Source organism: Mus caroli, unplaced genomic scaffold, assembly GCF_978045245.1.
Source record: "Mus caroli unplaced genomic scaffold, Mus_caroli_1 scaffold_15, whole genome shotgun sequence".
Taxonomy (NCBI): Eukaryota; Metazoa; Chordata; class Mammalia; order Rodentia; family Muridae; genus Mus; species Mus caroli.
This window is the reverse complement of record NW_028227270.1, coordinates 105,168,603-105,193,681: the sequence shown is the minus strand read 5'-3', so window position 1 is coordinate 105,193,681 and position 25,079 is coordinate 105,168,603. Positions and strand designations below refer to the sequence as shown.

The following is a 25,079-nucleotide window of genomic DNA, read 5'->3' as shown; positions in this document are numbered from 1 at the left end:
GAGCTCAGGTAGGTTTCTACTGTGGCTAGAATATATTCTCATTTTAAAAATGGCTTTCAAGATGTCTGCCATCTGGTCCCTGCCTATCCCTTCAGTCACATTTTTTTTTCTTTTTATGACTTTGGGCTCTTTTTGGAATCTCAGTTCACTTCATTGTCTATTGTTCCCTAGAACCACACTAAATTCTTAACCTCACAGCAACATTTTAGTCTGCTATTCCCTAAAGCCTGTAACCACCTTCTACAGTTTTAGTTCAGCTGGCTCCAAGCCTACAAAGCTGTGCATACAGAAGAGGGAGAATGTAATTAGAAGAGCTAACCAAGTCTCACTTCACACTTCAGCTCTTTACACCATGGATGAAACCCACACGGGGAAGAAGAGAAAAGTTGTTTAAGTAAAGTTTTGATTGGACCTTTTATCTGCAGACATCTGAACAAAGCAAACACTATAGAATTTGACCAAGTTTTATTAAAAGATAAAGCTAGGATATCCACTGTCGCATAGCTGAAGAGAAAAGTTGGGAAGAAATTAGAAAAGTCAGAAACATTTCATAGGTGCAATGATGCTGATGCTTCTCAACCAATCAGATTCTATTGTCAAGGTGGGGTGGTGGGCACCAGAAGCACACATCACACCCTTAACCACATTGACAAGTGACAGTCATTCTAGAGACAGTAGTTTCCTTTAAATATCCTCCCTTCCTCTCTTTCTCCTTCCTTCCCTTCTTCCCCCACCCCTTCCCTTTCCTTCTGTGAGTGGTGCATGCATGTGCATGCATGTGTGTGCATGCATGTGTGTGTGTTCATATGCTCACCCCTATGTGTATATGTGGAGGGCAGAGGTCAGCAATGGGTATTTTTCCTCTATTGTGCTCTCCCTTATTTTTTGAGATAATTGTTCTTGCTGAGCTTGGATCTCACAGTTTAAACCAGACTAGCTGGCCTTCAAGACCCCCAGGATCCACCTGTCCTTATGTGTCCTAGTATTGGGGTTACAAGTACACTCTACTACACTCAGATTTTAGGTGAGTACCAAGAATCCAAATTCATCACTTTACTCACCAAGTCATTCCTCCACGCCTTTCCTTTAGTTTTTGATAAAATGCTTCTGAGATACATTGCAAGAATTTTATTTACTTTAACGAAGAATCATTTATGGGGCAATAAAATGGTTTTCAAAAGGATGAGAGTTGGAAATGAAATATTCATGCCTATACTAAAATAAAATGAAGTAAAAATGTGTTACAACTGACAGAGGTGAGAATTTGCAGCAGGAACAAGTCATGAATGGAAACATCCTTTGAAAGGAGCTGTGTAAATAGTATCAGATCTAGCAAGTTACAGGGTGGTGTATAATTCTTGTAAATATGGATTGGAAACACAATAGCAAAAGCCAGAAGAGTTCCTGCCATGAAACCCATCATAATTCATTCAGACTAATCCAGCTCAATTAATTAGCAATTAAGAAACAGAACAATTGAAGAGAGAATAAAGAAAAATCATGACAAAGTTTTTCTTGGAAATATTACTGAACTCAAATGTATTGTGAATTAGATGTGTGACTTAAAATGAGTGACTGATATTCTTAAAGACTGAACAGAATAAAATTATGACTTTCAAATCCCTGTAGAGAGAAAAAAAAGAACTTCAGCATTAATACCCATCAATAGTCTCTGTTAGCTAGAAACAACCAAGCACTTTTACTTTAGACAAAAGTTTTTTACCATCTACCACAATGACTGACAAAAGGAGGCTCTGAATCTGAAAGAGAGCGAGAAAGGGAGAGGGGAGGAAGGCAGAATGGCGTGATTATATTATAATCTCAAAAATAAAAAATAATTAAAATGGCAAAAGATGTTTTCAAGTATAGGAAAAGATTCTTACACTATGACAATGGTGTGCCGGCCAGATGACATGAATTCAATTCCCAGGGCTCAGACAAGGAGAACACCACACACACACACACACACACACACACACACACACACACACCCCAAATTAAGAAAAAAGAGTGTTTAGTTATCAGGTGGACTCCTCGGTAGATCAAATGTTTTTTTTTTTATAAAGCAACAAGTACCATTCTGCTGTTTTTCTTTTATTTTTTAAGTTTGGGAATATAAAAGCATAATAATATTCATGAGATAAACTATTGTGTATTTATTAACTTTTTGCTTAAAAGTGCAAATATTTCTGTGTTCCTAAACCATCTAGAAAATATGTAGCGTATACTAGGACACAAAGTTTCAGTAATTTTCAAGAATTAGATTTTATCCACAAAAAATCAAGTTAAACTTCCATAATATGAAAAGCATACTTCTTCCTGTGGTAGATTAGCACACACAGATCTTAGTATAACCAAGAGAAAAATATCAGCTTTCTCTTTTTACCTTAGTACTAGAACCTCCATTTTTAAATTGATGAGCTAGAATAAAATCTTTTTCATCCCAATTTCCCATGAAACTAGGTGACTGCAGCAAGTCAGTGAGAATTAAGCTGAAATACTGAGTACAACATCTGGTACGCGTTCTTTGAGAGAGTCATGCATGCATACCTTTCCTGCTCCCTCTTCCCAGTGACACAACACTGGGAGCAGTGTAGCAAATCCTGTACTCCAGGACTTCAGAGAAGTTGGCTGAGCAGTCACTTGAGAGGAGGAGACCCGTTTTACCTTGCTTGGTGATAAAATCTTGAGGCCACACTGAGTTTCAAGGAGGTACAAGTGGCTCATGAAAAGCAGACCAGCTTTCTCCACAAAACTTCCTAGGGAGTCAAAGGGCCCATAGCTATCTTCACTCAGGGGGTCATGGCTGAGAGTAGACCTTACCTTTTCTGAGATGAGAGAGGAAGACTGTAGGTAATGTGGAATGTTTTTAAGTCTGAGTATGGGTAAGATTTACCTGTGGAGGGAGAGCAACCTTGAACAAATTACTGGTTCAAATATTAATGCTGACTGGGAGATTCTTGTAAATAGAGAAGATATTATCTCCGATGGTAAAGGAAAGTGGAAAGAAATCAAGAAAAACTTAGAAGTTTGGAGTGAGAAAAAGAAAAGCTGTATTTTCCCCATGAATCTTAAGAAGCATAACAAGCCTTAATAATGAGGGAAGGAGGCAAGGCTGATCTTTAGAAATTAGGGCAATAAAGAGAGAGAGAAGGTACATCACTGAGTGTCCCCAATACTCACTTGAATGCTCTAAGACTATGTGACCAGACGATGAGCCAGATTGTGTGACTGATTACAGCAGTGCTTGGCAACTTGGAGAGTGAATTCTATTGGAGTGATTCACTAGATTGTAGAAGAATAGACTGTCTTCATGGCCCTAGAGGAGACCAAAGCAGTGGTGGAGATGAGTGTGGTGATGACAGTAGTTAAGGCATTAGACCACGCAGTACAGACAAGTTAAGAAATTTTTTTTAAAAAAGGGCTGGAAGCTTGTTTGAATAGAAGATCTACTAAAGAGGATTTATTACTTGATCATGTTGACTATGGGAAGAATCTAAAGGGCGCAGTGTAAATGTAGGAGCTTGTAGGTGGAGCCGGTATGTAGGATAAATCAAAGCAAAGATGGGAAGAGATGGTAAAAAATCAAACAACAGCAATGACAAACATCAAAGGTCAATGAGAATGATTTATGGAATACTTCTTGCTAGTGAAAGCTGAAGTCACCCAGAGCTTTGGAAGGAAACTGATACATCCCAACCTTGTTCTAGAGGCAATGGTTGTAAACTGAGACTCAATCCACAGAGCCTGGAAATGAGAGAGCAAGCCAACCAACTCTTGCAAGTATTTTAGCTCTTTTGTAAAATCCACACAATGCACACTCTTGGGTCTACTTAAAGTGATTTTTAGATTTTTTTGTTTTTTGTTTTTTAATTACTGTGAGTGAGATACACTGAATTCTAATTGTCACTATTTTCCTAAGAATGATGACCTCTTAGATGTTAGGGCAGGCCCTTCTACAGCCTCCCTGCTATTGATTTCTTGCTTTCTTTCTTTTTCCAGTAGAGGGCACTCAAAGCTCAAAGAAGTGTGCACAATCATTTCGAGTGATTGTTTTATGTAATTAAAACATATATTGTGCTACAAAGGAGAAATTCTGCCTTAATAAGACCTAATTACTAGTCACCCATGCACATTTTACAGAAGGAGAAATGATCGTATAAATAACTGAATGAACACTGGTCTCCCCAACTATTGCATGGTCACTCAGCATGTACTAGAAGCAGAAAGAAGTTCAGAGAAACAGGGTAGATCTTCTCAGCGCCACAGCAGCAAAAGACACCTGAGCCTCAAGTTCACTCTCATTTAGACTCATCTAAGAAGGTTGTCAATAAAGCCAGGGATAATCTTGCAACTACTAGACACATCTTCAGAGAAAACTTGCAAAAGAGAGAAGTGTGGACTATAGAAAGCTCCCTATGGCAGAAACATCTTGAGTGAATGAGCTCCCTGGCCTCAGGGATGAAGCAATAGTAGACAGTCCACAGGGATTCTCAGAAGACTGTGCGCTTTAAAGGACTGAGAAAATGCCAGTATTGTCAGTCCTGGAGGGGCGACTATCCGTAAGCACAGGATTAGCCATGCTTCCTGTGCAGTGGTTCTATGTTGGTCTTCTGTAGTCATAGTCTAGAAAGGTTGTTCATGTTGGTGGCACAGAGGTCTGAGCAACTATGCAAAGAAAGCTTTTCTAAAGTACATTCCTACTAACATGGCGTTTTAGAAGACATTGAGAATGTCCAAACATCAATAATGAAAATTAAGTAACTCTGGGGTTGTAGATCAAATATAAATGTTATTGTTGAGATTGTCCCACCTTGCTGTGCATCATTGGAAGACTAACAGCAGCTATCTGCTTGGTTGTTCCTTTGCTCCCCTCTTGGCATTAGTGTGATCTATACTTATAAGTGATAAACTAAAAGATTGAATTTGGTTTCTGACCTCTGACTAAATATTTCCTCTTACCTGGTGAGGGAAGCGTCTTGTTTAAAACCATAGCAGCAAGCATAAGAAAATCAGTGGAATCCAAGTGGTTGCCAGAGGCAAAAAAAAAAAAAAAAAAAAAGCAAAACAAAAATGCAACAAAATCAACAAACAAAACGAAAACCCAATCAAATCCTTGTGAGATAGCACAGCTATATTCAAATAAGATGTGGTGCAGCCAGAGGGCCTACTCCTCTAATTTTGATACCTTTTCTCTGTGAGTCTCAATGCCTCCCTCTGAACTACAAGCAGATAATCTCCAGCACCTGTGCCTTTAGGGAAGGGAGAGCTATGCTCACTGAAGACACACATTCTTCTGTTCAGTGTCAAAAGTCGGGGCTACAAGCTAAAGAGGCGCTTTAGGAATTAAAAGGTCCCTCATAGTGACTCACAACCGCCTGTCAGTCCACCCCCAGGGGACCCAATGTCCCCTTAAGATCCCCAAGGGCAACTACACCAATGCTTATGCACCCCTCCTCCCAAACAGATACAATTTAAAATAAAGTATTTAACCACAAACAGCTGGAGAGCAAGAGAGCAAGAGAGAGCGAGAGCGCGAGAGAGCCAGAGAGTAGGAGAGAAAGAGAGAGACAGAGAGGGATCATATAAAGCCAGAAGATTGGGTGTGGAGTGATTTCAGAGGAGTTCAGCCATGGCTCAGGGATGTCAACTGCCTGTCATATCCCCCCTCTCCCAACCTTTTTTCTTTAAGGTCACAAGGTGGCTCTGAGTTTCATAGTATCATATAGTAACATTCAAAGACACAAAGCAGTCTGTTCTGATTTCTGTTTTCTTGTGAGCAAAAACACTTGTTCTATACTTTCCAGATTTCAACTTCCTGGGAAGAATCCTGTGATGTGTCCAGACATGTAAGTCACTGCTCTGAGAAATATCAACAACTATTTTCTTGGACCAATCAAATCCCTGAGGGCGGCAGGAGGAAGTCCTAGTCCACCAAAAAGTAACAGGTGACTAGAAACAAATTTAGATTTTAGCAGAACAATGTGGTAGCTAGTTGTTATTCCCTCATCTCATTTTGTATGTAAATGTGTAGGAACTGTTGCTCATATGAAAAACAATAAATATTTTGAACTGATTAACTGACTTACTAACTAGCTAACTACTAACACATATGTAACTCCATTACTGCCCTCTTTATTATGGTCTGAAAATCATCCTCTTTGGAACACATTCTCAGTTTGATCAAAGTCTGATGTAACACACAAGACTGATGTTGCAGATCTAAAGCCATTTTAACTTCATTGGCTTCTGATCCCTGTAAGTAATGGTGGTCCAGGATACAGGTGCTGTCAAAGACTGTGGCATCATTCCTGACTCTTTCCTAAGTGGCAATGGTGGGGGTGGGGGTGGGGGGACAGTGGACTGTAGCACTGTCTATCAAATTCATTATGTCCAGCTCTTAAACTCCATGAACTCTGTTTTTCTAGCCCCCATGACTGGGTAACTTGATTCTGAAAAGAGTCAGAAACCCCATTTTCATGTTTCTTCCATTTTCCATTTCAAGGGATCAATTCAAGATGATGTTTCACATGGCTACAACAATGACCTCTTGTTCTTCTCCTTCATAACACAGCCACAAAAGTAAAGCCAGGGGTGGCTCATGTCCATGAGAAAAAGCTTGAGGCTTCTACTACTCTTTACCCTTTAACACCTCGCTTCACAGTGTTGTCCAGAAATCTTCCTACTGTGGACAATGAAAGACCAATTGGGTGCTTCTGCCAAGTGAGGCTGGCCTTCTGCCTCTCAGTCCATCTCAGCTGTAGTTGCAGTCTGGTTTGGGGAGACTGTTAGACTGGAAGAGGAACAGTGTTTATAAATTATAAGAGAGCTGAAGTCCACAATACCAGAAGGTGCATCAGGATGTTAACAGTCAGAGGGACAGGGCAGAGGCAGATGTCAGCTGGGGAATGGATCCAAACAAAATCACAGCCAGGAAAGCATGAGCAACAGAAAGCAGACCACCATCAAGGGAACAAACACAGAAAAGGGCACTAGGATACTGAGGGTTGAGAGGACGAGAGATCAGCTATCCTGACACACCATGAGCAAGAGAATGAAAATACTCCCCAAGGATTGTGTGGCTTGGCCCTTAAAAGCACTGGCTGCTCTTCCACGTGACCAAGGCTTGATTCCCTGCACCCACATGGTAACTCACAACTGTCTGTTACTCTGCTTCTGACAGATTTGGTACTGTCTTCTGGCCTTCACAGGTACCAGGCATGCAAGAGGTACACTGATCTACATTCCAGTAAAATACCCAGACACATATAATAAATGAAATAAAATAACTAAAAAGAAAGTAGTCTCCATATTGTTGACATCCCCAGGTTACTGGGGCATAAGGAATGGTACTGAGAAAAACAGGAACACATTTTTTTTCCCTAAGGCTTTATGTTGAGACTGGTTGCTGGGACTCAAATCTACCTTTTCTTCGAGTGACATGAGTTTCTGTATTCCCTGTGTGTCTCTTTCTCCTATTGTAACTTCTTTGTCATTCCCTTCCTTGAGTTGTGTGTGTGTGTATGTGTGTGCAATGTTTCTGAGATATGTTGCAAGAATATTATATGCATTAATAAAGAATCATTATGGATAGAGCAGTAAAATGATTTTCAAATGAGAAGTTAGAAAATGGAAATCTTCATGCCTTTACTCAATAAATCCATCTCTCTAGACCCCAATTTTGCTTTCCCATCTTCATTTTACTTTTTGCTTTAGTTCTTTTTTCATTTCTGAGACATGTTTTCTCTGTGGATCTGGAGCTTATTAAGTACACCAGATAGACCTGGAACTCATAGAGACCCACCTACCTCTGCTTCTCTTGGGCTGGAACCACCATGCCTAGCATTCTCCTGTATCATCTCATATTTCCTATATTATCTCTTGTTGCTCAAGATTCATTGTAGATTTAGGGTGCATTAGTTAAATATAGCTCTCAAGAAACGGAGCTGAGATGAAGTTCATTGTGTCTCTGTATCTATGGAGCATCTCATGAACACAACCTAAAGACACTACACCTGTATCTGGTCTGAATGACATTAAAACCCACAATCACAGAAGGGGCTCTGAGCTGTGTTGTCTTACTTGTGCCAGTACTGGAAAGCTAGACCAGTTTCTAGGAACGTATGTATCCAGATAACTTTTGGCTCAAGGTTTAGCTGAGAGTCAGGTAGGAGCTTGCATTGCTGCATAGGCAGTGTGCTCAGAAGTACACACACAGCAGCTGCCCTTTTATTTCTCTGCTTTGATATTTTTAACATGCTGGTATATTGCCTCAAGGCCCAAAGATGGCTGCTCCACCTCTAACTATGACATCTCTGTTCATGGAAAAAAAGGAAGAAATGTCTGGCACTGTTTATGTTTCTGTCAGTAATGGGTAAGCTTCAAAAACCAGAACCGAATCAACATTAATTGCTATAAAGAAAGCTGGAGATGTGTGTATGTTATTTTTTCAGTCTTTAGGGAGGATGAAGCTGGGAGAATGAGGTAGGAATAAACTTGCTTAAAAATGATCGCCACGCCTTGCTAAAATACAGGCCCAGTACAGGGAAGCTATTAAAAGCTAAAGGTAAGATCTTGTTTGTTTAACTTGGGCACGTTTACTAGGCTTTCTTATTTAAATGGAACTCCATGGCATGCCAAAACAGCCTCCCAAAAGTGTGGTTTAGCCTGGAGCCACAGAGAGTGACCTCTCAGTCCTTAAGTTGGGCAATGGCTAGAAATGTTAAAAAAGATCTTTCAATAGTGAATATATTTACTTATTCTCTTATTATTTTTCTCTCCTCATACCTATCTTTTTATAAAACAATTTCACGGAAACCACTACAGAGTGGCAGAAATAAAAATTAATGCGCAAGAAGTCTAAGCAACATGGGTCAGGCAGACCCAGGACCAGGGAGAGAGATCACATCCTTGAGGTAACTAAGCACTGCAAGAGGACAGATTTAATTTGTCCTTCATCTTTTTATTAGTCAAAGGCAGGTCTCCACACTTCCAACCACAGTTCTTGGGAGCAGGAAGTAAAACAGGAGTATGGGGGAAATAAACAGATAGGCTCTTTAACCCACTGAGTTCGTTTACTTGACTAGCTCTGTCCCTTTTCTTTTACCTCAAGGCTCTTCTGAAGGAGTCTTTGTTCTGTTGCTGCACTTCCTGGGCCTGGTGCAAAGCTCAGAGCCTAGCAGGCATCAATCCACAGAGCTATTGATGATAGGTCTCCACACAATTGTTTCACCATGAGGCATCTCTTCTTCACAAGGCTTCTGCTAAGGGACACTAATTATTATTGTTATTATTATTAATTATTAATTATTATTCAGTTAATTAACAGCTTTATGTTCCTTTCTTGGACTAAAGGAAAAGGAAACACACATTTATTGAGAATATATAAGATCAGACATTGGCTCTGTGTCAAACTGTGGTGTGTCTGATCTAGCTGAGATAGGAAAAGGAGAATTTTGCAGTTGGGTTAAACGAGGTACCCCAGGCTGGAGGGACTCACTGGTAGGAGTGGAATTAGAGCTTGCATCTAAAACTGGTTCAGGTCCACGTATTATGTCACTTCCAAGGAATTTTACATATACGTAAAACAGAGGCCAAGCTATTTAGATTCCCTTTGCTCCCCAGCCAGTTTGTGTGGAGAAACATTAAGAAGATGCCTAGTTATGGGGTTCCAAAGTTTGTTCATGATGTCTGACTGGGTTACTCATAGCTACGTGACCATGGTTCACTGGGGGCTTCTCAAAGCCTAATGTATTCACCTGTAGAGTAGAAAGAGTATCTTCATGGTGAATATTATATTGGCATGAAGGATTTGTGACATAGTCAAATTATTTATTTTGCTTTGAAAAAATATAAGCTGTAATTACATTCATCACATTACTTTTTATCACTATGATCTCAAGATGTAATAGAATTCTTCTTCATTGGTTTTCATCCATGGATCCGTCAGTTTTTAAGGATAACCTGTCTGTCCTGTAGGGAAAATAAATGCCTCTTGATTTGTACATCTTACAAAGCTGAGCACTGACTTCATGGCACTCAGATCTTTATAGTGATCCTCAAAGTAGATAAAGATGCAGCTGCTAATATCTGCTTTCTCCCGAGACCTGGAGAGGCTATCTTTTAGTCAGAATTGTGGTCTAAGCATTTACCATGGGACTGGACATCTATCATGATAAATTTGGGGAATTTTAATGTTGAACAGACTGTTAGAGTAGTTTTTATCCTAGCAGACATCTCCTGTCTGTTTGCATGAGGTAGCTTTGGGTGTTAGAGATAAATGGTTTTCAAGTCCCACATTTCCTGAGTCCAAGCCTACAGGACTAGGGTGGAGAAAGGAGAACAGGGATTGTGTGATACAATAGGTCTTAACTGACAATGTTCAATTCTCTGGAAGAAAGAGTTGTTCACACACTTTATTTGAGACCTGCAACTCATGCACTTACATCTTTCTACAGAGCTAATTGACTCTACTCCATTACACAGACCCTCTACTCACCTGTCTCCAGGGGCTCATGGACCTGACTCCATTATACAGGTGCATGACTCAGGCACTCACATATGTCTTTGGAAGATCATGGGCTCAAATGCATTACACAGACCAGCGACTCATAGGTTCCCATGTGTCCCTAGGATCATGACACTTAGCTGGCATTTCAGTGCTTCGGAAAGAGGACAATTGTGAGAGTCATTTAAATCTTATACAGCTCTCAGTTTTACCCTTTAGGAATTCATGGGGATGCGAGTCATCATTCAATAATTCAGCCATATGTCAGATACTTTATGTTTATTTTCCACTTCATGCAACTTCTTGGTCATCTGTCTCGTACACTGTCAAAATCTTAAAGTTAAATGAATAGGGAGAGAGTTTCTTTTCTTTTTACTGCACCACACTCTCTCTTCCTCTCCTTCTTTCTTCTTGTGTAATTGCGAACCAAACTCAGCATATTTATAGAATCTAAGAACATATTACAGGCTGTGACAACGTGAGAATAAGAGATTTGAAGCAAGGTTCTCCAGGCATAACATCCTAATCACTAAATAGCTTTGGGTAACATACATGCACAAGACCAAGAGTCTCAAAAGGAAAATGAAAACATCCAACTAAGACAGTAAGAAAAACAAAATATTGGATTGTTTACACAATGAAGCAGTGGATTAAATTACATAGAAGCACACTTATGGCTCTTTAAATCAAGGTGTTCAGGGGAAAGAAAAGTGAGATGGAACATCCTCTGGTTGGCCTTATTAACCAGCATTTATTGAATATGAACCAGATATGAGGGAACCTCCCAAAGGCTTTGATATTTCATTTCCATGGAATGATGCTAGAACGTCAGTGGTTGACTGCACCAGACTATGTTGGAACTCATGGCTGTAGAGGAACCTGATGGGCACACAGTCTCAGCAACTTCAAGGCATGTATCCAAATACGGAGATGCTTCCAGTTAGACTTAGGCTCGTGATAAACTTAATGGTAACTAATAACACATTAAATGTTCAGTTTAATGTGTTACTTTATGTGTTCCCATTTTAGCTAACTATAAATTAGGCCCATATACCATGTCACCGCTGATGAGGAATAAAGTGGTTTGGATTGGGAGGTAAACCATGATTTGCATTGTCTCATTTTGATTAGAAGAAAACTATGGTCAACAGAGAATATGAGTAATAGAATGAGCTGGAATGGTTGTATGTGAGACAGAGAAGATGACAAAAAGGCTGAGAAGGCCCCTTCTTGACTGGAACTTGCTGTATACTGGGTTGAACGAATAGTCCATATCAACCCCTTGCATGGAATTTTCCCTTAGAACAGCTTCAAGGACAGAAACTAAGGACACAGTTTAATTATATTATTCTTTCATGACAGAGCCATTTTCCTCATTCCCTTTTTTGGTTATTTTCAACCACTATAAAGAAGCTGCATCTGAACTAAAGGTCCTACACATTCCGCAATCTTGGGTGACTACGACATCCTGACCCTGGAGAGGTAGAATCTGGCAGGTCAAGAGTCAAGTTATCTTGAGCTGTTTCAACCCTAGTATAGTCACTTTCAACATGTGTGACCTAACAGCCTCATGACTATTAGGTCACCCTGTCACAATGTACTGCAGAGTTTACGTTGTCAGCCTCAACGGATTATCATCTAAGATTGCTGTGAGGTAATGTCTGAGACTATAAGAAAAATCTCCCTGCTTTGTTGAAGCACAGCCTCACGGCCCTGGCTATGTAATTAATAAATATTAACTTATGATATCCTTTCCATGTGGCTATAAAAGGTCATGAAGCCTGTGGCATGGCCAAACAGGGTCACTTGCACATCTGTTTCTGGATAGTCACTAAAATTTAGCTTAGAATAGAGTAGTTTCTTTTTCTTAGTAGAATTTTTATGTTTTAGCCCAAACCCACAGACACTTAAATCAAGCATTTATTGGATATTCTCATTAATTTTGATGTCCCTGTTTTTTCTTGGTCAATCCATGTTCAACCCACAAAATAAAACAGCACCTTTCATCTGGCAGATGAAAGGAAATGAGTTTGTGTTAATTTTATTAGAAATTCCTGAAACACAGTTTGCCCCTTTCAGTATATACACTCTGCTATTTCTTGTAGCTTAAGAAAATTTTCTTATAATTTGTCTGACTTCCTGTCCACTTTCTAGTCTGGACTTCAACTTTTTGAATCTAAAATGACAAACTCTCGCTTTCTTCTCTTTTTTAGTCCTTTTCCCGTTCTCCCAGTGTACATCTCTTGGTATGTTTCCATCATGAAAGGATGATGATGATGATGATGATAATGGTGGTGGTGATGATGATGTCACTATTGCAAGTTTGTTTATTCAGTTTCTTCTTAATAAATGTCTGCCATGTTCTCTGATATGTGAACAGTTAGCAGAATGTGTAAATTATTCACTGTGCTGTGTGTACAAATTTATGTGTTGGGATTTTGAGTTTGATGGTTTGATGGTGAAGGTGGTTTAGTGTTTTTAAGACAGTATTTCTAAGATCATTGAAATCTACAGTATTCTATTCCAACAAACTGCTGAGATGTATGACTTCTGTATCTAGAGAACCCCGGGCTTAGTGAGTTACGTCATGCTTTCGGCCTTCCTCAATACACATGGGACCAGGATTTATTTTATATCTCCTCATTCTTAGTTCAATAAGCTATGGTTGTAAGATGGGCATTGCCTCATTATGTTCTGATTTACCTTTATGAAGTTTATATACTAAAAATGGGAGGAAAAAGAAAACAGCTTGGAAAGTTGGTTCTGTTTAGATAAATTCTGCTTATGCCTTAGGATTGAGTTAGTGCCAATTTTTCAGTAGAAGCTTCCTTTAGATCCTCTAATAACGTTGTGGGCTATAACCAGAGAAAGTCTTCAGTAACAATTGATTCAGATATTTTAGGGTTCTTGTGATAATAGCAGACAGTCAGAAAGCCACAAGGATCAAGATTCAGCGAAGTAAAACAATCCAGATGTCACACTTCCTACCATCCAGACTTACAGGAGAGGAAGCAGGCTAGGCCTCAAGCAAAAAGACACCTACCCCACAAGCAGTGTATACGCCAGCTGTGCAATGGGCACAGTTCATCTGGAATACACAGAGACGCTATAACACCACCAGGCCTGAGAAAAGCCAGAGGTATAGCAGCTGAAAAATAAAAAACTTCAATAATGTAGAAACAGAAAGAATTTCTCAAGGTAAGGAGCAGGACTTTTTTTTTTTTTTCTCTCCAAAATGTTTTTGAACAAATTAAGCCAAAGGCAGAAGGAAACTTTTGACTTATATTTTCAGTTTATATGAACATTTTTATTTTTCTCTAGTGAAAAAGAGAGAAAGAAAGAAAGAAAAAAGTAAGAAAAAAAAAGGAGAAAAGTAAAAAGTAGAAGAGATGGATGACAGAGTTGAAATCCCAGGACTCAGAGTGAAGATACAGAAGATATGAGAGAAAAGGGGAACATTTGGGGCACTGATTCTAAAGATTCAATAACTTATAAATTAGTCCTTATGAGCTATGGTGGCACAATGTAGCTCCATTAAGGTAGTGGGTTTTTTCATATATTGTAATAAAATTAATCATTAATGTGTGCCGAAGTTTTCATTATAGCAGAACATGGGTAAAGGTTTAAAGCCACGGGGGTCTTGTTTTATGCTCTACCACATTTCAGTGGCAAAAAGAACTATATCATTAAAAATAATAGGCGGGGAAATGGGCACAGCACAGTTTTTGACTGTACTTAGTCATAGGGAAGAGAAAATAGTCAGGCCTACCTCTTGACTGCTTAGATGCCAGGGTGGACTGAAGTTCAAAGGTAAGACTCCGAAGAAGTTGGTGTATTAAGTTACAGTAGTCTAAAGGGAAGAAATGGCTGGTCTTAAAGCCTGTGCCCACAGTGACACACCTATCCTAACAAGGCCACACCTCCAAATAGTGCCATTCCCTGGGCCAAGCATATTCAAACCATGACACCACACTATGCAAGCTCTTCCATATTTAATGTTTATCTTCAGTGTTCTTTTATTATCTATTAGTATATGTAAACTAACATGATATATATGTATTTTTTCAATGTAAAATATATGGCTAACTAATGTTTGCTTGCTAATCTTTAGCACCATCTCAGTTCATAGCCTTCTTAGAGTCTGTCTTTCCAGGAGTTCCTTCCAATAAACCTAATCCCCTATCCTTCTCTTTGTACCATTTCCTACATTCTACTTGTTCTAGTGTCAGTAAGCTGTAATTCACTCTCAACTTTTACCCTAAATGTTTGGTTCTCTTTCCTCACATTGAATCTTCAGTGAATAGCATTTCCTCAAGTCAAGAGGCTTCCAAATCTGGAACACATGGGTGAGGATAAGAGTGGGGCCAAGTGACATGGCTTAGAGTTATTAGTCTTAGCTCAATTACCCCTTCAATGCATGTCCTGGGGACATATTATTTGGCATGTGGTGTGTGTGTGTGTGTGTTTATCTATAAATGTAAATAATAGGCAAACCTGCTTTTCAAAAGATGGCTTAGTGGATTAAAAAGGATTGCACTTACATCAAATGTGTGATGCTCTGTTGTCTGTAGATCACTGACAACAACAATAACATCTACATTATGTTTCTGCTTTCTCATGACGATAACCTTGGGGCTTTGGCTAGCACATCTTGGTTGCCTCCTATGCACTCAAGTTCGACTAGTTCCATTCTCCCTTATAGGTCTTTGAATTCTTTATTACCAAGGACTTTATACCTACCCCATGTAAGAAATCCACATTATGCTTGAATCGGCTCTTCACTACCATTTCTCTTGGCATCTTCTCACTCGCTAGTCTCTTTGGGAACTTCATGCTTGTTTGCTCTCTCTTCCTCCAGGTTAAAGGCCATACTCAAGTCTGTCTCCTGTATTCTTACACAATGGTATTTGCACAAGCCATTAGTTGCCTTCAAGTTTTATGTCTTCCTTCATCTTACTAGTAAACTTATCAACTTTCACTGCCATTTTTTTCTACCCTAAATCTAGCTTTAAACATTCAATCTTTCTACCTCAGACTTGAATGCCACCCTGTTCAGGCTTTTGCCCCTCTGTTGTCCTGTGTGAGCTCTTGTCCTACCAGAACCTATCTTCAGATGCACCTACACTCACCATTTACTGTGAAGAAATCACAGTGGTCATACGCTGAGGCTGAAGAAGCACACGCAACCCGCAGTTAGGTTATTGGACAGCATGGGTTATGAGATTTTTTTTTGTTTGTTTGTAGAGCATGATTTTAATATTTTCAACTGTTACTATTCAACAAACAGAATAATTATTTTAAGATATATTTCATTGTTATGTCTCCCTATTCATTTCTGATTTTATTAATTTGGACACTATCTCTGTGCTCTCTGGTTAGTCTGGCTAAAGGTTTATCTATCTTGTTGATTTTCTCAAAACCAGCTCCTGGTTTTGTTGATTCTTTGTATAGTTCTTTTTATTTTTATTTGGTTGATTTCAGCCCTGACTTTGATTATTTCCTGCTGTCTACTCCTCTTGGGTGTATTTGCTTCTTTTTGTTCCAGAGTTTTTAGGTGTGCTGTCAAACTGCTAGTGTAAGCTCTCTCCAGTTTTTTTTGGAGGTACTCAGACTATAAGTTTTCCTCTCACCACTACTTTAATTGTGTCCCATAAGTTTTGGTATGATGTGTCTTTGTTTTTATTAAAATCTAAAAAGTCTTTAACTTCTTTCTTTATTTCTTCCTTAACCAAGTTATCATTGAGTAGAGAGTTGTTCAGCTTCCATGTGTATGTGTGCTTTCTGTTGTTTTGGTTGGTATTTAAGACCAGCCTTAGTCCGTGGTGATCTGATAGGGTACATGGGATTATTTCAATCTTCTTGTATCTGTTGAGGCCTGTTTTGTGACCAATGATATGGTCAGTTTTGAAAAAGGTACTGTGAGGTGCTGAGAAGAAGGTATATTCTTTAGCTTTAGGATGAAATGTTCTTTAAATATCTGTTAGATCCATTTGATTCATAACTTCTGTGAGTTTCACTGTGTCTCTGTTTAGTTTCTGTTTCCATTATCTGTCCATTGATGAGAGTGGGATGTTGAAGTCTCCCACTATTATTGTGTGGAGTGTGCTTTGAGCTTTAGTAAAGTTTCTTTTATGAATGTGGGTGCTCTTGCATTTGGAGCATAGATGTTCAGAATTGAGAGTTCATCTTGATAGATTTTTTTTCTTTGATGAGTATGAAGTGTCTCTCCTTATGCTTTTTGATAACTTTTGGTTGAAAGTAGATTTCATTTGATATTAGAATTGCTACTTCAACTTGTTTCTTGGGATCACTTGCTTGGAAAATTGTTTTTAAGCTCTTTACTCTGAGGTGGTCTTTGCCTTTGTCACTGAGGTGCATTTCCTGTATGCAGCAAAATGCTGGGTCCTGTTTAGGTAGCCAGTCTGTTAGTCTATATCTTTTTATTGGGAAATTGAGTTCATTGATGTTAAGAGATATTAAAGAAAAGTGATTATTACTTCCTGTTATTTTGTTGTTAGAGGTGAAATTATGTTTGTGTGGCTTTTGGGTTTGTTCAATGAAGATCACTTTCTTGCTTTTTCTAGGGTGTAATTTCTCTCCTTGTGTTGGAGTTTTCCATCTTCCATCCTTTGTAGGGCTGGATTTGTTGAAAGATATTGTGTAAATTTAGTTTTGTCATGGTATATCTTGGTTTCTCCATCTATGGTAATTAAGACTTTTGCCAGGTATAGTAGCCTGGGCTGGCATTTGTTTTCTCTTAGGGTCTGTATGACATTTGCCCAGGATCTTCTGGCTTTCATAGTCTCTGGTGAGAAGTCTGGTGTAATTCTGATAGGTCTGCTTTTATATGTTACCTGACCTTTTTCTCTTACTGCTTTTAATATTCTTTCTTTGTGTTGTGCATTTGGTGTTTTGATTACTATGTGACGGGGGGAATTTCTTTTCTTGTCCAGTCTATTTGGAGTTCTGTAGGCTTCTTGTATGTTCATGGCCATCACTTACTTTAGGTTAGGGAAGTTTTCTTCTGTAATTTTATTTGAAGATATTTACTGCCCTTTAAGTCGGGAATCTTTGCTCTCTTCTATACTTATTATCCTTAGGTTTCATCTTCTCATTTTGTCCTGGATTTCTTGGCTATTTTAGGTTAGAAGCTTTTTGCTTTTTGCATTTTCTTTGACTGTTGTGTCAATGTTTTCTATGGTATCTTCTGAGCCTGAGATTGTCTATTCTATCTCTTGTATTCTGTTGGTGAAGCTTGCATCTATGACTCCTAATCTCTTTCCTAGGTTTTCTAACTCCAGGGTTGTCTCCCTTTGTGATTTCTTTATTGTTTCTATTTCCACTTTTAGGTCTTGGTGGTTTTGTTCATTTCTTTCCCCTGTTTGATTGTGTTTTCCCATAATTCTTTTTTTAATTAATTTATTTTTCTTGGATATTTTCTTCATATTTCAAAGCTTTCCCCTTTCCAGATCTCCCCTTTGGAAACCCCCTATCCCATTCCCCTTCCTCCTGCTTTTATGAGGGTGCTCCCCCACCCACCCACTCACTCCCATCCTGATTTTTCTCTTTAAGGGCTTTTAGCTATTTATCTATGTTCTTCTGCATTTCTTTAAGTGAGTTATTTATGTCCTTCTTAAAGTCCTCTATCACCATCAAGAGAAGTGATTTTAGATCTGAATCTGCTTTTCCAGTGTGATGGTGTATCCAGGACTTGCTATGGTGGTAGAATTGGGTTCTGATGATGCCAAGTAACCTTGGTTTTTGTTGCTTATGTTCTTACACTTGCCTCCTGCCATCTGATTATCTTTAGTGCTACCTGCCCTCGATATATCTGACTGTAGCCTGTTCCTCCTGTGATCCTAGTTGTGTCAGAACTCCTCAGAGTTCAGGTGTCATTGTGATCCTGTGATTCTGGGATCCTGTGATCCTGAGATCCTAGGTATGTCAGAGCTCCTGGGAGTCAAGCTGTGTCTGGGACTCTGAGATCCTGGTGTGACCAAGCTCCTGGGGTCCTGGGATCCTGGGATCCTGAGATCTTGTGGTCCTGGGTGTGTTAGAATAACAGGGAGTAGATCTTTCTCTGGATGTTGTGGGACTGGCTTCGCTGTTTGTGCCCAAAGTCTGCTCAGACAGGAAGGACAGTTATAGGATTTTTTTTTTAAAATCATGGTGTAATGGACTTCTGGACAGCAATCCTTCATTGAAACTATCAGTTTTTTTCTTGTACACCTTGAGCTAAAAAACAAAACAAAACCAACTGGGTATCATAAAACATGCAAGTGATTTGGTGTCACTGGGAACTTCATCTGCATTTAATGTTTCTTAGAGCTTCCTAATGTTATCTATGGTATTAAGCTTTCTATCACTGTGACAAAACACTGGAAATAATAACATATTTTTGACTTATACTTCAGAGGCTCCATTTCATGGTGACATGGTCCCATTACCTGAGTGCCCGTGGTGAGGGAGAAAGTCTCAGAGCAGCATGTGGTGGATATGATGCTCACCCCACAGTAGCCAGGCAACCAGCCTCTCTGGACACCAGTCTGCTTCAAAGGTAAGGCTCCCAAAATTCAGTCTCCTTCACCTGGATCCCATCTGTTTCATCTGGTGATGATTTGGGTTCTGTCACAGCTACCAGACTCACTGTTCACGCATTGTCTGTCCTGATACTCCAAACTTTTTTCTTGGCCTTCTGGTAGCTCTGAGCTCACTTTTCTCCTGCAATCATGGATACTCTTCAAAATTTTCAAAAGCTTCTCTTCTCACATTTTCATCTTAAATATGGAGCTCCAAGGTCTCTTTCTTAAAGATTTTCTTCCTCAGATTTCAGGCACTCCACTGGAAGACCAACAGAGTTAATAACCTGGACCCTTGGGGGCTCTCAGAGACTGAACCACCAACTAAAGAGCATATACTAACCGAAGAGTGCACATGGGCTGGACCTAGGCCTCCCTGCTCATACCTATGGGTCCTGAACAACTGGAGTAGGGGCTATCACAAAAGCTGTTGCCTGTCTGTGGGATATGTTCTAGCTGGGCTGGGCTGCCTTGTCTGACCTCAGTGAAAGAGAATGCATCTAGCCCCACAGAGATTTGATGTGCCAGAGTGAGTGAATACCAGAGGGGGCTCCACACTCTCAGAGAACAAGGAGAGGGGGAGGAGTGACAAGGGGTGAAGGGGCAGTGAGCGAGATGTAAAGTGAATAAATAAAAATAACATGAAGAAAAAAAAGAAAAAAAATGGAGAAATTATTCATTGTGTTCAAATAAAAGTTCAATTTTATTAAAAAAATAACATGAAAAAACAACTTAAAATTATTTTCTTCCTCTCAGCTGTTGCTCCCTCCAGGAAAGACATTTGCTGCTATAAGAAATAGGTACCCAGAGGATGATGTCTCAAAATCATCGATGACAGGAAATAAATGTTCCTAGTCTATTGTATTTAAAAACTAAAATTTGAACTCAGAATTCCATCCTGATGTCAAATAGTTGTCAGAAGCTGGGTTTGATGGTATAGGCCTCCAATTTCAGCTATGCAATAGATTTGGGTAAGGGGGTTGAAAGTTCAAGGTTCCTCTGGGGGTACAGAGTGAGTGCAAGGATAGCCTGGGAAATATAATGAGACTCACAGTAAAATGTAAAATGTGAGCTGGCCACATAGAGCAGAGTCTAAGGCTTGCTCAGTGAGCTTGAGGCTCCAGATTCAATACCCAGTGTCACACAAACAAACACCCAGCTATCAGAGACACCACAGTGGGGAATGTTTTGGTATTTGAGGACAGTACAGGATTGTTAAAACTCCTTACAGACTACAAAGGGAAGTGCTTCAGAATACTATAGAATATTGCACAGGGGGAAGGACTTGATAATATGCTCTTAAAAGTGGTACCCACCATGAGAATTTTTCTAGTCTTTGTATTTTCTTTTCCTCCTTCTGGAACTTGCTCCTAAATACAAAGAAAAGTCACTTTCCATTTGAGTGCTGAATTTTGCCTTCAACTTGAATAGGGGTGAACTATGCACCTGCTGAAGTCAGGGGCATCCTGCATCTTGTTTGACTTGTCCACAAAAAAAAAAAAAAAATTGGTCCCTGAGCAAGCAAGGATAAGGTGGTAAAGAAGATAGTAAGTTCATTTTAAAAAAGGACATACTCTTTAAAACTGAGCCCAGAGGGTAAGAAATTGTCCAGTGTTTACGAATGAGACCCTGCAGAAGACCAGGATAGAGTCCTGAGCACCCATGCTAGGTGGTTTACAAATGCCTGTGACCTCAGCTCCAGGGGATCTTACACCTCTGACTTTTGGGGGCATTCTTAATGCACACAGTCTACCCCAATTTAAATAAAGAAAATAAATCTTTAAAAAGCGAATCACCAGAAAAGAAATAAAATGACAACTGAGATCTTTTGCATAAATTCTGCCACTAACAGAAAAGGATTCAGCAAAATAGCAAAGACAAAGTTAACCTTTGAACCTAAAGCCTTTCAAACCAAAAATTTATTACATGTTGGAGAAGACTGTAGGAACAAACAAAAACACGTGTCAAAAAATGGAACAGAAGAAAGCATTTTTAAAACAATTTTTTTATAAATAGAAAAACTACTGCAGTTAAAAATAAATACTATTTAATGATTTATCATTATTAAATGACACATTTTCAGTAAGGACAGATACAGAAGGCTAGAGTTTACATATTTAGGTTGCTATGAATCTCTTGGTCGGCATGGCAGAATGCACTTTGGATATTCAGGACTAAAAATAGAATGTAAAATAAACACTTAGAAAAAAGCCCAGGTGAATATCTACTGGATTTCCGGATAGGAAAAACTCAACATCCATGAAGTTTACTAGAATGGTCTGAATGGAAACGGTGTTTTGTTTGAAATCCTCTAAACAAAATGAAATGATAAGAAACTAACAGGGGAGATATCACTACAATGGGGAGCAGAAGATTCCTTAATAACAGTAAAATATGCTTTTATTAAATTGTATATAATTCAGTTTATTTGAAACATGAAAGTCTGAAATATAGCAGTGACCTAAAAGTAACTCACACAAATGAATGATGAAATGTTTAATTTTAATGAGCACCTTAAAAACCCAAATGTAAAGAAAATGTACACCTGATTTATCTTGATAGGAGAGTTAGAACTAGGCTAAGACCCAGGATGAAACGCAGTGAAGGGGCCAGACTCTTACACTATTAGGACTTGGAAGAGGGTAACTTGATAACACGGATGGGGATATTGAATGTGTCCACATTTCTGACCCATCAGGAATTTACCTTAAGCAATAATAAGACATGAACTCAGAACATAAAAAAAATATGCCTACAAAATTTTGAAACTAGCTTTGCAGCTAGTTTACTGGCTTAAAAATAAAGGAATTTATTTGATTAACTATCCTTCAGACATTACTTTTTTTTCAGGCATTACTTTTTCAAGAAATGTGGCCACTGAAAATCGTCAACATATAATGAATGACAGATGACAATATCAGTTTATCCAATTACATCTCCTTCCCAATTTTGTTTTGCCCATACTTCAGAATAGTGAGCATTCTGGGGAGGAAGAGTCCGTGGACTCACATTCTTACACTTACATGCATTTTCATGTTCTATGTTACTTTTAAATTCACGATGTGTCATTTGAAAAGCAAAGACTGGGAGTGGATGCCTCAGCTATCCTCTGAAGTTTCCTTCTATGTGAGTGCACCAGAAGAGGGTGCTGCTGTATCTTTCCAAGGGAGCAACAGCTCAACCACCTGGTAAGTCTGGAATATTCTCCCAAGTCCCTAAGATTTACTTCCCTTGGTGGTCACCTTGTTTTTTGTTTTGTTTTGTTTTGTGTCTTGTTTTGTTTTGTTTTCTTTTTGTCTGTTTGTCTTGTTTTTGTTTGTGGTTTTTTGTTTTTTCTGCTTCAGAAATTTTCATGAGTTTCCAGTGACCCCATGGGCACTTCCCTTAGTCACAGCATTAACAAACATAATTTGTTTTTTGAGAGGCTTTGCTCTGATTCCAGATGAGCATCTTCTGGAATTCAAGAATACCCCCTCATCAGAAAAGGAGTGAAGTGAAGCATGATCTAACCATAGAAAGGTTGAAGACTGCCACATGCACAGGTAAGGAATTTGAATTAGCCCCCAGTTACCTGGCTGTACCTGCACCTTCATGTGCTGGTATTCTTTGCATAAGGAAGCTTGCAGCGTGAACATTTTATGGTTGCTCTGTGTAATTGATCTACCATGTAACCTCTTCAGGCTGGTCCTTTCTGTCATTCTGGAAGCCAAACCCATCTCCTCGTAGACTGCTCATGATTCAATACTCAGCCAGAAAAGACCCAAGTAGTAACATATTTCATTTAATTATTATGTTCTGCAACTGTCAAGTCAATTTTATCAGTATCTTACTATCCCAGGATTCTAGTCCTCTCTTTTCTTCAACCATTCCATCTCTCATATGTGCCTAACTAAACTTTATTTTGACTCAGTAAAATATCCTCAGGTTAGAAAGAGAATGAGTGAATGCCTCTATAAAATAACACCTGTTAGATGCCTGTTTGTGAGCTTAAAGACAACTCAGATTATGGGAAAACATTTTTCCCCATCATCATGGGGACAGTCAGACAGTTTATGTATAGTCAAGAGAAAACACAAGTTGGGTGTGGTAGTACATTCCTCTAATCCAAGAACGTGGATGTGGAAGCAGCAGCATTGCAAGGTTGCAAGGTCAAGCTCAGCATGAGCTGTGAGAACTTAGAAGAAGGAGGAGGAGGAGGAGGAGGAGGAGGAGAAGATAAAATGGGAGAGTATATGATGCAGTGACCTTGGATATTTCTGAGCTGTCTTCCTTTTTCCCTTTAACCACCTGACGTCAGTTTCCAGAAGTTCTCTATTGGGTATGTAGGAGTCTGTGAGGAACTGGACCACACAGATGTGAGCTGGCTTACGACTTTTGAGCAACTGTGTAAGCTGAGTATGCAGCTAGGTGTCCCTTTTCCTAATCTACCCCAGTACCTAGCTACAGATGTTTGCATGTCTTCCCAGTGTTTAATGTAGAAAGACAGAGAACACACATTTTAAACAATGAAGCTTTTTAAGAAAGAGAAAAAAATGCCACCCATGGCCACATTGCTTACACAGCAGTCATGTTCTACGTGCTGGGTTTGTAGTGATACCTTCATACTGCATGATTGTTACCTGTGGAAGATGTGCACTGTGACCAGCACTCTCTAGGCAGGGGAACTTCACTACTGATAACGGATGTTTTCAGAAGTCCTCAAGTCTAAAAATACTGAGTTTAACCCCACACAGTCTCACTTCAACAACCCATGTAACAACCCATGTTTGCCACTCTCCCAGTGGAATCTTCACATTTTGGAGCTCAGGTGTGCAGAATCCAATACCTAGGTAGGTCACCTTGAAGGCATGCCAGAACTGTCTTCTGCAGTAGGATGCTGCCACTGGGGTCGGAGTGAAGCAGAAGTCTATCCTTTTCAGAAACTGCCTCCCCCTCTAGCCCAGGAAGAGGCTGTTCTGGGGATATTCTTTTCTGGAATAAGGTCCCTTACTGAGAGTTGGCTCTTGTATACCTTCATCTGAAAACCTAACTCTTCCCTGGGAGTGTGAATCGAAGGTTAGGGATGACTGCTTGGGGTGGGGGTGGGGGGTGGGGGGTGGGGGAAAGTGTGAAATGGTAATCACTTTCATATGACACTTGAGAAATATTATAATAAAGCTGAGTAAACTGGAGCATGAGTTAGCCAGTCCTTTGCCTAATGATGTCACTCACTTTGTGCTTCCTCCAGCCTATGATTAATAAAAGGGGGTTATTACAGTAACTCACTCCTAGTGGGCAGCAGTGACGTCAGCAGCAGCTGAGCAAACTGACTACATTTAGTTGTGCGTGTGTATGTGGGCATTTTTTTTTCCCTGTGACTAACATGAAGCTAACAGCATCTAATAAAACAAAAGTGTCTTGAAAGTTGAGGAAGTTATTGAGTGAACTCTTCTCTGCAGGGAGCACCATTTTAATTGTCCTCCTTTCACAGCTAAATGATGTTAGCATTGGCTAAAATGACATTACTGGTTTTCCAGTCGTTTCATTAAAGTGATCACAAATGGTCTTTGAGAGATGAGATTTTTGCTTTTAATAGAACTACTGTCCTTCCATCCATCACTCTAGCCCATCTTTCAGAAGGAGTGAGTAAATGCTAAAACAGGGAACTATGGCTATAAGTTGTCCTTGGAAAGCTTTAGATTACAGAGTTTAGTGACACCAGCTAACCTACACAAGATTGTTGTATATTTTTACACTTTGGTTCCCCAAACCAATGTGATGAATGCTGACAGAATCCTGCTTGCTGACCCACCTTTGAAAATCTGACCTTCTAGAGGTTAGACTTTGGGCACCTGGAAATCTTTATTGACCAGGCTGGGCTGCTGCCAGAACATGGACAGAAGAGGTCACAGTGCAGTGAAGAACAGCACCCAAGCTACTGTGGCTTAGACGTGTCTGAGAGCTGCTCCCACAGGACACAACCTTTGGACTTTATCTGGACATGCAGGAGGTAG

The 25,079-nt window shown here is 39.5% G+C and overlaps 1 pseudogene across 1 annotated transcript in view; it reads right to left on the bottom strand.

The window, feature by feature from the left end:
* LOC115029097 (U1 small nuclear ribonucleoprotein C pseudogene) overlaps positions 1-25,079 on the bottom strand; it is a 205,529-nt pseudogene that overhangs the window by 165,557 nt on the left and 14,893 nt on the right. The gene's annotated exons all lie outside the window — the stretch shown is intronic.